Source organism: Phoca vitulina, unplaced genomic scaffold, assembly GCF_004348235.1.
Source record: "Phoca vitulina isolate PV1807 unplaced genomic scaffold, GSC_HSeal_1.0 scaffold31, whole genome shotgun sequence".
Lineage (NCBI taxonomy): Eukaryota > Metazoa > Chordata > Mammalia > Carnivora > Phocidae > Phoca > Phoca vitulina.
In genome coordinates, this window is record NW_022589734.1 from 6,845,373 (window position 1) to 6,862,462 (window position 17,090).

Below are 17,090 nucleotides of genomic sequence, written 5' to 3' on the forward strand. Positions count from 1 at the left end.
TTGTCAATGTCTGGAGGCATTTTAGTTGTCAAAACTATAGGGAGAGTGATATTGGCATTGAGAGAATAGAGGCCAAGAATGCTGTTAAACATCCTATAATGCACAGGTCAGCCCCCCAACAACAGAGAATTATCTGGCTCAAAATGTTAATAGTGGCAAGGTTGAGAAACCTTGGTCTATAGTTTCACAAGGCCAATAACGACTTCTTTTATTGAAGAGTGGAAAGAGTTGCCGGGTGGGTAAATGTTGACTCACATTCACTGGGTAGTATTTTCCTGAGCTATGAGCTAGAAATACTGCTGAATGTGCCCTTTATGTTGTGGTTTTCACACACATATTAAAGATGTCTTCTTTTTTCTTCAAAGCTTCTTTGAAGTCGGTAAAACTGGTTAAGAAATGCAGTAGGTGATAAGGACAAACTCACTGTTTGAACTTGTTTGCAACCTAATTCTGGCTGCTATCCAGGAGGCTCTGTGGAATGTAGTCTTGTATTTGTCATATTTCCTGGAGGGTAACTGATTTCCTTGAAGGCTGAAGATGAATAAAGAGGATTCAAATTAGCAGATTTTTCATGGTAACCTGGCCATTTCCTCATTTTGTACATGGGTCCAGATTTGCCTGAAATGATCATGGTTTGCCCATTTGTACTGGGGTGATTATTAGTAGTATCTCTTTTTCACATAGAAAATGACTTAGACAATAAATTGTATGGCCACCCTGCTATTAATTGGCCAATGGGTATTTTGATGGTACATTTACACCATTTTAAAGAACATGCATTACCTACCTTTAGTGCTATAGGTTTAAAATAACTCTCCAATAATAGGTGATTTGATTCATAACCATCATTGCCATAGCTAATTTGAATAACTTGTCCAAAATAGTGATGACCTCTGTCCCTCAAGCCACAATTTGGGCCACCTGCTCTTATGATCCACAACCCACATTTGTGACTTGCTTTTGTAGAACATGGAGATTCAGTGTGTGGCCTCAGATAAAACTAAGTAACTTGCATGGAGCCAGATCGACCTTACTCTGATCCATTGCCCAACCCACAGACACATGTCTATGAGACAAACAGACCCTCTCTAACTTTTATGCAAAATGTTTCTAAATCATATCTATTAATCGTGATATTAACTTTTACATCCCATTTTGTCTTTTCTCTTTTTAAATATAAACTTTTGACTTTAGAATAGTTTTAGATTTACAGAAAAATTGTGAAGATGGTACAGAAAGTTGCTACATACCCTTGGCCAGTTTTCCCTATTATTAACATCTTTCAGTAGTATGGTTCAGTTGTCACAATTACTAAGGCAGTTGTGATACATTATTCTTTTTCTGAAGTATAACTGATACACAATGTCCTATTAGTTTCAGGTATACATCGTAGTGATTCTATATTTTTATACATTATGAAATGATTTCCACAATGTCTAGTTACCATGTCATTATACAAGATTATTATGATATTATTGACTGTATTCCCTATGCTGCACATTATATCCCCATGGCTTATTTATTTTATAGCTGGAAGTTCGTACCTCTTAATCCCCTTCACCCATTTCTCTGACCCCCATACCCCCTTTGGTAACCAATAGTTTGTTGCCCATAATTATTAGTCTGTTTGTTTGCTTTGTTTTTTAGATTCCATGTGTAAGTGAAATCGTACAGTGTTTGTCTTTTTCTGTCTTTCTAGGTCCATCTATGTTGTCACAAATGGCAAGATTTCATTCTTTTTAATACATGAGTAATATTCCATTGTATATATTATCCATTCATCTATTGATGGACACTTAGGTTGCTTCCATGTCCTGGTTCTTGTAAATAATGCAATGAACATGGGGGTGCAGATATCTCTTTGAATTGGTGTTTTTATTTTCTTCAGATAAACACCCAGGAGTGGAATAGCTGAACCATACAGTAGTTATATTTTGAACTTTTTGAGGAACCTCCATACTGTTTTCCAGAGTGGCTGCACCAATTTACATTCCCACCAATAGTATACGAGGGTGCCCCTTTTGCTACATCCTCGCCAGCATTTCTTCTTCTTCTTCTTCTTCTTATTATTGATACTAGCCAATCTGCCGGGGTGAGGTGATACCTCATTGTGGTTTTGATTTGCATTTTCCTGATGATGAGTGATGTGGAGTGTCTTTTTCTTGTACCTGTTGGCCATCTGTATTTTTTTGATGTTAAGTGTAAGTTCTTTATGTATTTTGGTTTTTTTTTTTTTTAAGATTTTATTTATTTATTTGACAGGGAGAAACACAGCGAGAGAGGGAACACAAGCAGGAGGAGAAGCAGGCCTTCCGCTGAGCAGAGAGCCCGACGCAGGGCTTGATCCCAGGACTCTGGGATCATGACCTGAGCCGAAGGCAGACGCTTAACGACTGAGCCATCCAGGCGCCCCTCTTTATGTATTTTGAATACTAACTCCTTATCAGATGTACACTTGGCAAATATCTTCCCCTACTCAGCAAGTTGCCTTTTTGTTTTGTTGATGGTTCCCTTTGCTATCCAGAAGCTCTTTGGTTTGATGTAGTCCCACTAGTTTATTTTAGCTTTTGCGCATTTTGTCTTTTCTATCCACTCCTCAACTACATTTCCTAAACCACTGCCCTGTCTTCAACTTTGATTCTCAATGAGCTTATTTTAAAATACAGTTTCATTGGTTTCCTGAGGTACATAAAATGATAGATCTGATCAGGAAAATCCATATTTTACAAGTACAATATATAGGATCTCATCACTGAATATTTTAAACAGAGAACAGTATCTGTTCTATGAAGCTTTCTAGCCATAAAGACCACAAACTACTTTCTATTTGTCTAGATTATGTTTTTCCTGCATTGTATTCTTCTATATTGTACTCTTCTCAGCCTTTTGGGGGAGGGAGTTGTTTGTTCAGCAGCTGCTATGTACAGTAAATTGCTGCATGCATTTATGTTGCTATATAAATAATGAGCATTTCTGCATTCACAGACACTTTGATAGCCACAGTGATAATATATCTCTCTTATTTTAGAGAAAAAAAAATATACATAAGAGTTTTACCTTGCTTCAGCAGATAAGAAATACCAGGTTGGCACATGACCTTATTTTTCTTTTTCTTCAAAACCATAGTGTAGTAGTTCTCAAGATTATTTGTAAAATATACCAATTGCTTAAAATGCAAAAAAAAAAAAAAATGTTCACTGTACTCAGTCCCAGAAATCATCCCATTTTCTCTTCCCAGTTGACTTTCCAAATTTAGGATTTATAGGTTAAATAATTAGGAGATTCTTTTCCTACTTCTTCTCTCTACCTTCTACCTTAATATGCAATGCACATGTGTAGTCAGAAGATGGGGCTTGGGAATCCATCCTGAGTCAGAAAAATCAGAGCTATCACTTAGTAGGTGTGTGAACCTGGGCAAGTTATCTAATTTTCTTTGGGCCTCATTTGTCTCATTATGGTTTAGGGGATAAAAAAGCTCATCTTCTGGGTTGCTGTGGCAATAATCTCTAGCACCTGAAACAGAGTAACACACAAAATAAGTCAGCAATTCTTCTTTGTGGGTGCTCCCTTATTTCTACCATTATGCATCCCATAAGTCAGTTGTCATCATCTGTTCAAATGCCTGTCTTCATCATTAGATGGTGAGCAACTTAAGAGCAGAGACAAGGTTTATTCATCTATATAACTCCAAAGTCTAGCTTAGCAAGTGTTAAGCATTCAATACACATTTTCCAAATCAATAAACCAATGGAAGAATTTGGCAGTTTCCAAGGGTGGCAATTTATTGTTACTGACTCTCCCTACATTCAGAAAATTCCCTCGAAAAATTCTAAACAATGAAGTATTCAGGCTCTCTGATGACTCTGCATACAAGGTTTGATTTGGCTTTGGGAATAACTGTCCCTCTATTCCCCGAGCACCAGAGGTAGTTGTTGGGTACATCTGCGGAGTAGAAGCTGTTGGTGCTCTGCCCGCATCATCTGTCCTTGGGCTGGTGCCTCCAACCTGTATTGTCTCCTAACAGCACGCAGCTGCAGCTTTCCCCTCCATTAACAGAATCCCCTTGTCCACATATGTTGGGAGGTTATACCTGCCCTCCCTGCAAGATAACCTTCTGCAGTCGATGACAGACTGATACAGGTATAAAAAAGCCTGGCCCCTTTGGAACCAGACTTATACTAAAACCAAATCAGATTGATAGTATTGTGGATCTGGTCAATTATGAGGCTGTCAGTGGTGGGGCTGCTTGTCTCAGCCTTCAATCAATGCCCACATATGGGACAAAGTAAAGGCCTCTCTGCAGGACTCTTCGTATAAGGACCCCATCCAACGTGAGTCTTCAGACCCATTATAACCTTTGGCAGGTCTTCTCTCCCTGCTTTTTGTACTCTGTTCACATTTGGAAAAGACAGGTCATATTTTAGTATTTTAGATTTGAAGGTTATTAGACTTATCAAGACTTAACAGTTTATAGGAAAGGATCAAAATGAGTTTCTCATGAATGTTTAATCATTCCTGACATTTGGCAAAGGAAAAGAATATTAACTACTTTTTTTTTTTAATTTTTTTATTGTTATGTTAATCCCCATACATTACATCATTAGTTTTAGATATAGTGTTCCATGATTCATTGTTTGTGCATAACACCCAGTGCTCCATGCAGAACGTGCCCTCCTCAATACCCATCACCAGGCTAACCCATCCTCCCAACCCCCTCCCCTCTAGAACCCTCAGTTTGTTTTTCAGAGTCCATCGTCTCTCATGGTTCTTCTCCCCCTCCGATTTCCCCCCCTTCATTCTTCCCCTCCTGCTACATTCTTCTTCTTCTTTTTTTCTTTCTTAACATATATTGCATTATTTGTTTCAGAGGTACAGAGCTGAGATTCAACAGTCCTGCACAATTCACAGCGCTTACCAGAACACATACCCTCCCCAGTGTCCATCACCCAGTCACCCCATCCCTCCCACCCCACCCCCCACTCCAGCAACCCTCAGTTTGTTTCCTGAGATTAAGAATTCCTCATATCAGTGAGGTCATATGATACATGTCTTTCTCTGTTTGACTTATTTCGCTCAGCATAATACCCTCCAGTTCCTTCCACGTCGTTGCAAATGGCAAGATCTCATTCCTTATGATGGCTGCATAATATTCCATTGTATATATATACCACACCTTCTTTATCCATTCATCTGTTGATGGACATCTTGGCTCTTTCCACAGTTTGGCTATTGTGGACATTGCTGCTATAAACATCGGGGTGCACGTAGCCTTTCGGGTCCCTACTTTTGTATCTTTGGGGTAAATACCCAGTAGTGCAATTGCTGGATCATATGGTAGCTCTATTTTCAACTTTTTGAGGAACCTCCATACTGTTTTCCAGAGTGGCTGCACCAGCTTGCATTCCCACCAACAGTGTAGGAGGGTTCCCCTTTCTCCGCATCCCCGCCAACATCTGTCATTTCCTGACTTGTTAATTTTAGCCATTCTGACTGGTGTGAGGTGGTATCTCATTGAGGTTTTGATTTGGATTTCCCTGATGCCGAGCGATATTGAACACTTTTTCATGTGTCTGTTGGCCATTTGGATGTCTTCTTTGGAAAAATGTCTGTTCATGTCTTCTGCCCATTTCTTGATTGGATTCTTTGTTCTTTTGGTGTTGAGTTTGATGAGTTCTTTATAGATTTTGGATACTAGCCCTTTATCTGATATGTCATTTGCAAATATCTTCTCCCATTCTGTCAGTTGTCTTTTGGTTTTGTTGACTGTTTCCTTTGCTTTGCAAAAGCTTTTTATCTTGATGAAGTCCCAATAGTTCATTTTTGCCCTTGCTTCCCTTGCCTTTGGCGATGTTTCTAGGAAGAAGTTGCTGCGGCTGAGGTCGAAGAGGTTGCTGCCTGTGTTCTCCTTTAGGATTTTGATGGACTCCTGTCTCACATTGAGGTCTTTCAACCATTTGGAGTCTATTTTTGTGTGTGGTGTAAGGAAATGGTCCAGTTTCATTCTTCTGCATGTGGCTGTCCAATTTTCCCAACACCATTTGTTGAAGAGACTGTCTTTTTTCCATTGGACATTCTTTCCTGCTTTGTTGAAGATTAGTTCACCATAGAGTTGAGGGTCCATTTCTGGGCTCTCTATTCTGTTCCATTGATCTATGTGTCTGTTTTTGTGCCAGTACCATACTGTCTTGATGATGACAGCTTTGTAGTAGAGCTGGAAGTCTGGAATTGTGATGCCGCCAGCTTTGCTTTTCTTTTTCAACATTCCTCTGGCTATGCGGGGTCTTTTCTGGTTCCATACAAATTTTAGGATTATTTGTTCCATTTCTTTGAAGAAAGTGGATGGTATTTTGATGGGGATTGCATTGAATGTGTAGATTGCTCTAGGTAGGATTGACATCTTCACAATATTTGTTCTTCCAATCCATGAGCATGGAACGTTTTTCCATTTCTTTGTGTCTTCCTCAATTTCTTTCATGAGTATTTTATAGTTTTCTGAGTACAGATCCTTTGCCTCTTTGGTTAGATTTATTCCTAGGTATCTTATGGTTTTGGGTGCAATTGTAAATGGGATCGACTCCTTAATTTCTCTTTCTTCTGACTTGTTGTTGGTGTATAGGAATGCCACTGACTTCTGTGCATTGATTTTATATCCTGGCACTTTACTGAATGCCTGTATGAGTTCTAGCAGTTTGGGGGTGGAGTCTTTCAGGTTTTCCACATAAAGTATCATATCATCTGCAAAGAGTGAGAGTTTGACTTCTTCTTTGCCAATTTGGATGCCTTTGATTTCTTTTTGTTGTCTGATTGCTGTGGCTAGGACTTCCAATACTATGTTGAATAGCAGTGGTGATAGTGGACATCCCTGCCGCGTTCCTGACCTTAGGGGGAAAGCTCTCAGTTTTTCCCCATTGAGAATGATATTCGCTGTAGGTTTTTCATAGATGGCTTTTATGATATTGAGGTATGTACCCTCTATCCCTATACTCTGAAGAGTTTTGATCAAGAAAGGATGCTGTACTTTGTCAAATGCTTTTTCTGCATCTATTGAGAGGATCATGTGATTCTTGTTTTTTCTTTTGTTAATGTATTGTATCACGTTGATTGATTTGCGGATGTTGAACCAACCTTGCAGCCCAGGGATAAATCCGACTTGGTCGTGGTGAATAATCCTTTTAATGTACTGTTGGATCCTATTGGCTAGTATTTTGGTGAGAATTTTTGCATCCATGTTCATCAGGGATATTGGTCTGTAATTCTCCTTTTTGATGGGGTCTTTGTCTGGTTTTGGGATCAAGGTAATGCTGGCCTCATAAAATGAGTTTGGAAGTTTTCCTTCCATTTCTATTTTTTGGAACAGTTTCAGAAGAATAGGTATTAATTCTTCTTGAAATGTTTGGTAGAATTCCCCTGGGAAGCCATCTGGCCCTGGGCTTTTGTGTTTTGGGAGATTTTTGATGACTGCTTCTATTTCCTTAGTGGTTATAGGTCTGTTCAGGTGTTCTATTTCTTCCTGGTTCAGTTTTGGTAGTTGATACATCTCTAGGAATGCATCCATTACTTCCAGGTTATCTAATTTGTTGGCATAGAGTTGCTCATAATATGTTCTTATAATTGTTTGTATTTCTTTGGTGTTGGTTGTGATTTCTCCTCTTTCATTCATGATTTTGTTGATTTGGGTCCTTTCTCTTTTCTTCTTGATAAGTCTGGCCAGGGGCTTATCAATCTTGTTAATTCTTTCAAAGAACCAGCTCCTAGTTTCGTTGATCTGTTCTACTGTTCTTTTGGTTTCTATTTCATTGATTTCTGCTCTGATCTTTATTATTTCTCTTCTCCTGCTGGGTTTAGACTACATTTGCTGTTCTTTCTCCAGCCCCTTTAGGTGTAGGGTTAGGTTGTGTATTTGAGACCTTTCTTGTTTCTTGAGAAAGGCTTGTATTGCTATATAGTTTCCTCTTAGGACTGCCTTTGTTGCATCCCAAAGATTTTGAATAGTTGTGTTTTCATTTTCATTGGTTTCCATGAATTTTTTAAATTCTTCTTTAATTTCCTGGTTGACCCATTCATTCTTTAGTAGGATGCTCTTTAGCCTCCATGTATTTGAGTTTTTTCCGACTTTCCTCTTGTGATTGAGTTCTAGTTTCAAAGCATTGTGGTCTTAAATATGCAGGGAATGATCCCAATCTTTTGGTACTGGTTGAGACCTGATTTGTGACCTAGGATGTGATCTATTCTGGAGAACGTTCCATGGGCACTAGAGAAGAATGTGTATTCTGTTGCTTTGGGATGGAATGCTCTGAATATATCTGTAAAGTCCATTTGGCCCAGTGTGTCATTTAAAGTCTTTATTTCCTTGTTGATCTTTTGCTTAGATGATCTGTCCATTTCAGTGAGGGGGGTGTTAAAGTCCCCCACTATTATTGTATTGTTGTCGATGTGTTTCTTTGCTTTTGTTATTAATTGCCTTATATAATTGGCTGCTCCCATGTTAGGGGCATAGATATTTACAATTGTTAGATCTTCTTGTTGGATAGACCCTTTAAGTAGGATATAGTGTCCTTCCTCATCTCTTATTACAGTCTTTGGTTTAAAATCTAATTTGTCTGATATAAGGATTGCCACCCCAGCTTTCTTTTGGTGTCCATTAGCATGGTAAATGGTTTTCCACCCCCTCACTTTCAATCTGGGGGTGTCTTTGGGTCTAAAATGAGTCTCTTGCAGACAGCATATCGATGGGTCTTGTTTTTTAATCCAATCTGATAGCCTGTGTCTTTTGATTGGGGCATTTAGCCCATTTACATTCAGGGTAACTATTGAAAGATAGGAATTCAGTGCCATTGTATTGCCTGTAAAGTGACTGTTACTGTATATTGTTTGTGTTCCTTTCTGGTCTATGTTGCTTTTAGGCTCTCTCTTTGCTTAGAGGACCCCTTTCAATATTTGTTGTAGGGCTGGTTTCGTGTTTGCGAATTCCTTTAGTTTTTGTTTGTCCTGGAAGCTTTTTATCTCTCCTTCAATTTTCAATGACAGCCTAGCTGGATATAGTATTCTTGGCTGCATATTTTTCTCATTTAGTGCTCTGAATATGTCCTGCCAGTCCTTTCTGGCCTGCCAGGTCTCTGTGGATAAGTCTGTTGCCAATCTAATGTTTCTACCATTGTAGGTTACATATCTCTTCTCCCGAGCTGCTTTCAGGATTTTCTCTTTGTCTCTGAGACTCGTAAGTTTACTATTAGATGTCGGGGTGTTGACCTATTTTTATTGATTTTGAGAGGGGTTCTCTGTGCTTCCTGGATTTTGATGCCTATTTCCTTCCCCAAATTAGGGAAGTTCTCTGCTATAATTTGCTCCATTATACCTTCTGCCCCTCTCTCTCTTTCTTCTTCTTCTGGGATCCCAATTATTCTAATGTTGTTTCGTCTTATGGTATCGTTTATCTCTCGAATTCTGCCCTCGTGATCCAGTAGTTGTTTATCTCTCTTTTTCTCAGCTTCTTTATTTTCCATCATTTGGTCTTCTATCTCACTGATTCTTTCTTCTGCCTCATTTATCCTAGCAGTTAGCGCCCCCATATTTGATTGCACCTCATTAATAGCCTTTTTGATTTCTACTTGGTTCGATTTTAGTTCTTTTACTTCTCCAGAAAGAGTTTCTCTAATAACTTCCATGTTTTTTTCAAGCCCAGCTAGTATCTTTAAAGTGATGATTCTGAACTCTAGATCTGACATCGTACTAATGTCCGTATTGAGTAGGTCCCTGGCAGTCGGTACTACCTCTTGTTCTTTTTGTTGAGGTGATTTTTTCCGTCTTGTCATTTTGTGCAGAGGAGAATAGATTAATGAGAGAACAAAATGCTAGCAGGGTAACAACGTCCCCAGAAAATATACTCTAAACAAATCAGAAAAGACCTGAAGCAATGGGAAAAGAAAGGGAAAGAGAGAAAAAAGAAAAGGAAAGAAAAAAAGAAAAAAGAAAAAGATAAAGATAAAAACAAACAAAAGCAGAACAAAACAAAACAAAACAAAAACAGAATGTGATCAAATATGATCAGGCTGGATTATAGATCAGTGCCACACACTAGATTTTGGGTGTATTTTGGTCTGTTAAAAGAAAGTGCCTCCCAAAATTTTAAAGAAAGAAAAACTTATATATGTACAAAAATAAGGGTTGATATGATGAAGGGATGGAATATGACTGTAAAGATGGAAATTATAAAAAATTTTAAAAAAGGATTTGATAAGTTGTTTGAAAAAAGAAAGAAGAGGATTAAAAAAAAAAAAAAAAGAAAGAAAAAAGGGAGAGAATGTGATCAGGCAGGGGAGTAGAAAAAAACCATACACTAGAGATTTAGAGTATATTTTGATCTGTTAGAAGAAACTATCTCAAGATTTTAAAGAGAGAACAACTTATATATATATGCCAAAAATACGGGTAACTACTATGAAGGGATTGAATATGACTTTAAAAATGAAAAATACAAATGTTTTTTTTTAAAAAAGGGATTGATAAGATGTTGGTTGAAAAAGGGAAAAATAAAAATTCAAAAAAAAAGAAAAAAGGAAAAAAGAAAAAAAGACAGTTAAAAAAAATAATTAACTTTGAAAGACTAAAGAATCATGGTAAAAAAGCCATGAATTCTATGTGCAGTGTTCCCCTAGCGCTGGAGTTCTGCCGTTCTCATTGATCGGTAAACTTGGTCTTGGCTGGCTGTTCTTGCTGATCTTCTGGGGGAGGGGCCTGTTGCTGTGGTTCCCAAATGTCTTTGCCGGAGGCAAAATTGCCCCGCCCTTGCCGGTCCGGGCTAAGTAATCTGCTCGGGTTTGCTTTCCGGAGCTTTTGTTCCCTGCAAGCTTTCCGTACACCTTTGGAGGCGGAGAGTGAAAATGGCGGCCTCCCAGTCTCCGCCCCGGAGGAGCCGAGAACTCGGGGTCCCGCTCCTCAGCGAGCCCCCAGAGAAAAGCCGTCAGTCACTCCCATCTCCCCGGTCTCCGGCTGCACTCCGCGCTCACCCGGCCTGTGACCGCGCCTTTCTATCCGGCACCCGACCCCGGGTGGAGTCTCCAAACCCAGCAGATCCCCGCGGTGCACTCCCGCACCTCTCCTCCCGGGGGAAGAAGGTGAGTCTCCCCGGATCTGCCGCTTGTTGGGTCCCTGCTGGAGGAGCAGTGGCCCGACTGTGCCGCGGATCACGGTTTATGGCAACCCCGAGCTGAGAGCCCGCGCCTGGGCTCTGGCTCTGCAGCCGGCTTCCCTGCTCCGATACCTGGGAGCTCTGCCGCACTCAGGCACCCCCGGTCTTTCTGTGACCCCGAGGGTCCTGAGACCACACTGTCCCGCGAGGGTTCCACCCCCCACTTCGCCACCAGAGTGACGTCCCTCAGCGGAGCAGACTTCTAAAAGTTCCGATTTTGTGCTCCGTGGCTCTATCACTTGCCAGAAGCGGCCGACGGAGGCCCCTCCCCCGCCGTCTATCCTCCCGAATATCGCCTCGGATTCACTTCTCCGCACGTCCTACCTTCCAGAAAGTGGTCGCTTTTCTGTTCAGAGAGTTGTTGCTATTCTTTTCTTTGATCTCCTGTTGAGTTTGTAGGTGTTCAAAATGGTTTGATCCCTATCCAGCTGAATTCCTGAGAGGAGAGGAAATCCAGGTCTCCTACTCCTCCGCCATCTTGCTCCGCCCCTCTTAACTACTTTTTGTTAAGTCCAGAATGCCAGAATGTTCTAACTGTATCACTGACAGAAGTCTATTCAAGTCTATCAAAACTAAACTGAGTGTATTTTCCCTCTGACGATATCAAGATTTTGTAGAACTTCAAGGTGGAAATTATGAACATCTGGTAGCATTGAAGACATGCAGCAAAAAAAAAAAAAATCTAACAATAGAGGTTGTTTATTTATTACAAAGTATTAAAACAGAAAGCTTGGGGATGCCTGGGTGGCTCAGTCAGTTAAGCATCTGCCTTTGGCTCAGATCATGATCCCAGGGTCCTGGGATTGAGCCCCGCATTGGGCTCCTTGCTCAACAGGGAGCCTACTTCTCCCTCTGCCTGCCACTCCCCCTGCTTGTGCTCTCTCTCTCTCTCTCTGTCTGACAAATCAATAAATAAAATTAAAAAAAAGCAACAGAGAGCTTGGAGTCAATGCAGAAACTGAGTTGACTTGATCAGGTTGAATGATGGCCAGCAGGTTCCCCAAAATGGGTCCTGTCACCACGCACAGTATCTCCACCCAGAAACTTCCTGTATGGTTGGTGCTGGAAATAATATTAGAGCATTCATTCAAATTCACCTATTTTATTTTGCAGATGAAGAAACTGAAGACTGGGAAATGGAGTGGCCAAAACTTTTTTTTTTTTTTAAACCAGGCAATAGTTCCTTTCACTGTATCTTTGATATGGAAATGTTGCAAGGAGCTCTTGCCAAGTCATCCTGCACCAGTGAGGGTATGAATGGGTGGGCGGCACCAGCAGGAGGGATGTGGAGGGAATGTTTCCTTCCATCTTCTGCAGTTTAAGGGAACAGGTTGTTCTGTGTTGCCATGGCCATGAATGCTCAAGACACAAGAGGGGAAGTGAACTGTGACTCAGGCTGGCTCTAGATACACCCCGATCACTGTGGCAATCCTGGGGCTTACCGTAGTCCATACAGCCCATACAAGGCTGAGATTTGTGTTTGGGGTGTTGCCATGAACACCTCTGGGAGGGCATGTTGACTATAGAATTTTCCCTCCTTTCTGTCTCAGGGGAACTTAACATATTTCAGAGATCAGGAAAAGCTCAAAATTTGGATTTTTAAGGGTCTACATGCAAGGAGACTGAGTATCTGGAGTTGGCTCCCTATGGAGAAGAGAGTGTCTTGAAGATGTGGGGAACTGGAGCTGGTTGGGATTCACAGGCCCCTGTGGGTGGGTGCTGAGCAGAGCCCGGAGTCTAGAGTGTCGCAGCACATGCCACAGACCACGCAATGTTGCCTTGGACCTGCTTGTGCCCAGCCCACCCCAATGACTAAAATATTTTGGAGTGTTCAGAGATAATTAAAAGAGAGCTGAGCCAGGCAAAGGGTGAAGACTGAGGAAGATAAAAATGCAGTCTAGAACGGTTCTGTGTGTAGACTGAATCCTAACTTTGGGGATCCCTTATTTGCTATCAGGGTGCTGTTGAGTGGAATCCCTATCTTAGTAGATTTCAGAAAGCCACAGGGGGCTGTTTGTACACCTCATATGTGTCGAAGGGGAGCAGAGAGAAAGGGCACAAGAGTAACCAATAAACGAATAACGGCCAAGCAAACAAACAAAATCTCCCACCATCACTGCTCGAAATGGCCTCGTTTTTGAAAACAACACACACAGAAGTAAACAAAATATATTCTCCCTGTGCTGTTCTCTCTCAGGAGTTACAAGCAGCTGGAGGAGAGGTAGGAAATAGATTGTGTTGGTAACAAAACAATTGCCCATGACATTTTCAGGAGGGATGGAGTATTAGCTGAGAAATGACACAGACAGCTGTGAGAAAACACATGCTTAATGTTTATGGTTATTTCATAAACTTATTTTTAATACTAGCAGGCAGGGATTTTTAAAAAGGACTCTGTGCCCTTCCTAAGCTCTGAAGTCACATTACTTAAGAGTTATGGTAATCAGGGGCACCTGGGTGGCTCAGTTGGTTAAGTGTCTGCCTTCGGCTCTGGTCATGATCCCAGGGTCCTGGGATCGAGCCCCACATTGGGCTCCTTGCTAGGCGGGGAGTCTGCGTCTCCCTCTCCCACTCCCCCTGCTTGTGTTCCCTCTCTCGTTGTGTCTCTCTCTGTCAAATAAATAAATAAAATCTAAAAAAAAAAAAGAGTTATGGTAATCAGTCATCAGGACAGTCACCGTCATCACTGTAGGTGTTCAGACAGGTGGGCGAGTGGTCTCAGGATCTGGAGCACGAGTGGTCTATCGTGCCTTTTCCACTCTGTCTAGAGGGAGCTGCTCCACCACCAGGTTCCTAACTAAGGGTGGATCAAGGGCCCCTCTATCTGGGCACAAGCCTCCTACCTCTCTGTAGGCAATTATCTGACGTGTCTTCTTTTTGAGGATCTTTGAAGTGAATGCTTTGATGTAGCCATGTTGGCATTATAACCTTACTTTGATGGAGCTAAGGGAGCTGCAGGATTTTGGCTTTCCAGAAGTCAGCAATGGAATGGCTACTAAGGCTGTGCTCACGTGACGGCTGGGGTTCACAGGCACCACACATTGCCACGCATATTTCTGGATTTTGATGTATCCCCAGGAAAAATTGCAGAGAAGTAAAGCAAATAACATTACAATTTTTATGGCATTCATAAAATATATTGTATAAGCATGTGAATAATGAATCAGCCTTTTTGAGATCTCAAAACTTGTGCTTTTACAAAGAAGATACGGCTTACTTAATTTTGAAAAAGCAGTTGAACTTCTTAAAAGAGGCTTGATGCTTCAGGTTGTCACCCTGCAAGTAATATTAACAAATTAGAAAGTACGCGCTGTTAAAGAATAGGAACAAAATTATTTCACGCAAAAACTACAACATGCAGATTTATCAGTTTTCAACCTACTCATTACTATGAATAATATTATTGCTGATTCCATTTGTAAAGTCATTTTGTCTATCTCTGACTTTGAAATAATTGCTGGCAGGGGCGCCTGGCTGGCTCAGTCAGTTGAGCGTCTGCCTTTAGCTCGGGTCGTGATCCCGGGGTCCTGGGATTGAGCCCCGCACTGGGATCCCTGCTCAGTGGGGAGTCTGCTTCTCTCTCTCCCTCTGCCTCTCCCCTGCTGGTGCTCTCTCTTTCTCAAATAAATAAATAAATAAAAAAGAAATAACTGTTGGCATGTGATGACCCAACATGGTCATGGCATCCCTCTTACTCATGTGCCCTGAAGATTTAGATGTATGTGTCATTGTGTTTCTTTACCCGTTGCTGCGTTCTTCGTTAGGTCAATGGAAAAATCAAACAATTTGACTGTAAAATCACAACTCAGAAGCACTACAGAAACGTAGAGTTCCAATGTAAATTTTTTTAAAATTTTATTTTATTATGTTTTGTTAGTCACCATACAATACATCATTAGTTTTTGATGTCGTGAAATTTTTAAATGGAATTACGTGTTTTGTCTTTATTATAAAAAGTAGTAGTACATGTATATTGCATAATCTAAAGACAAAGTGTGTAATGAGGAAAGTTGACTTCTCTAGATAAGCACACCCTACAAATAAAAAACTATTAAAGAGTTCGGAGGTCCTCATTTTAGATTTGTATGTGTGTATATATGTCTCTAAGTACTTATTTATATATAGATACATATTTACGTAGATGTATATAATATTTAGATATATTTATATATGTATATACATTTTTTATTTTTTCATTTTTTAAAGATTTTATTTATTTATTTGTCAGAGTGAGAGTGAGAGCACAAGCAGGGGGAGTGGCAGGCAGAGGGAGAAGCAGGCTCCCCACTGAGCAAGGAGCCCAAAAATGTGGGACTGGATCCCAGGACTCTGGGGTCATGACCTGAGCTGAAGACAGACACTTAACTGACTGAGCCACCCAGGTGCCCCTGTATATACATTTTTTAAAATAGGATCAGCCTGTAACCTTCTTTTATTTATTTATTTTTATTGTTTATTTTTTTTAAAAGATTTTATTTATTTATTTGAGAGACAGAGGACGAGCGAGAGAGTACAAGCAGGGGGAGCAGCAGAGGGAGAGGGAGAAGAAGCAGACTTCCCAGCGAGCAGGGAGTCCAATGCGGGCTCGATCCCAGGACGCTGTGAGAGCTGGGATCATGACTAGAGCCAAAGGCAGCCGCTTAACTGAAAGAGCCACCCAGGTGCCCCAGCCTGTAACCTACTTTTAAAAACATGCTTATTATTGAAGTATAGTTGACAGGGTGTTATATTAGTTTCAGGTGTACAACATAGTGATTTGACAATTCTATACATTATACAATGCCCACCATGGTGAACATAATTAACAGCACAGGTTAAGTCTCCCTGTCAATACAAACAGAGCTACCACATCCTTTCAATCCCTGTGCAGCAGAGTAGGTTGAGCGGAGGCCACTGAGGTAGGCAGGGGCCAGCTACTGCAGAGCCTGGTAATAAGTCTGGATTTTACCCTAAGAGCAATGAGAAGCCATTGGAGGAAGGTGATGGGAGGAGTGAAGTGATCAAATCTGCCTTCCAAAAGACCACTGTGGTTGCAGTGTGAAGAATGGGTGGAAACGAGACAAGAACAGATCTGGGAAGGAGCGAGGGTACTGCTCTTTCCACCGTGGAGATGAGGTGCCTCAGACCAGGGCGATGGTGGAGGAGGAGGTGGATGGATTCAAGATCAATTCCCAAGGTGGAGTAGAACCACCCGACTCTTGACTGATCATGGGTTTGAGGAAGAAGCAGCCGTGGAGAATGTCTTGGAGCTTTCTGGCAAGCATGGTGGGCTAAATTTAGGCAGTTCTGTTTGCTGAGTGAGGGAATATTGGCAGATCACATTGGAGGAGGCAGTAAAATCACAAGTTCATTTTGATTGTCAAATTTGCAATGCCCGTGGAACATCCGAGTGAAAATTTATGAATCCGGGATACAGGGAAGTGGTTTGAGCACGGTAGTCCCCTGTTATCCACAGGGCGTATCTTCCAAGACCAGCAGTAGGTCCCTGAACCACAGGTAGAACTGAAGTCTATATATACTATGTTTTTCTCCTATACATACATACATACATAGGACAAAATTTAATTTATTAATTAGGCACAAGAGATTAACAACAATAACTAATAATAAAACAGAATAATTATAATAGACCGTGATAAAAGTTATGTGAATGGGATCTCTCTCTCTCTCTCTCTCAAAATATCTTATTGTACTGTTTTCACCCTTCTTGTGATGATATGAGATAATAAAAGGCCTACGTGATGACGTCAAGTGAGGGGAGTGATGTAGGCATTGTGATATAGTTGTCAGGCTAGGATTGACCTTCTGACATATCAGCATGACTTGAAAATCATCTGCTTCCGGACTGCAGTTGTCTAGGGTAACTAAAACCGTAGAAAGCAAAACCTGTGAATGGGGTGGC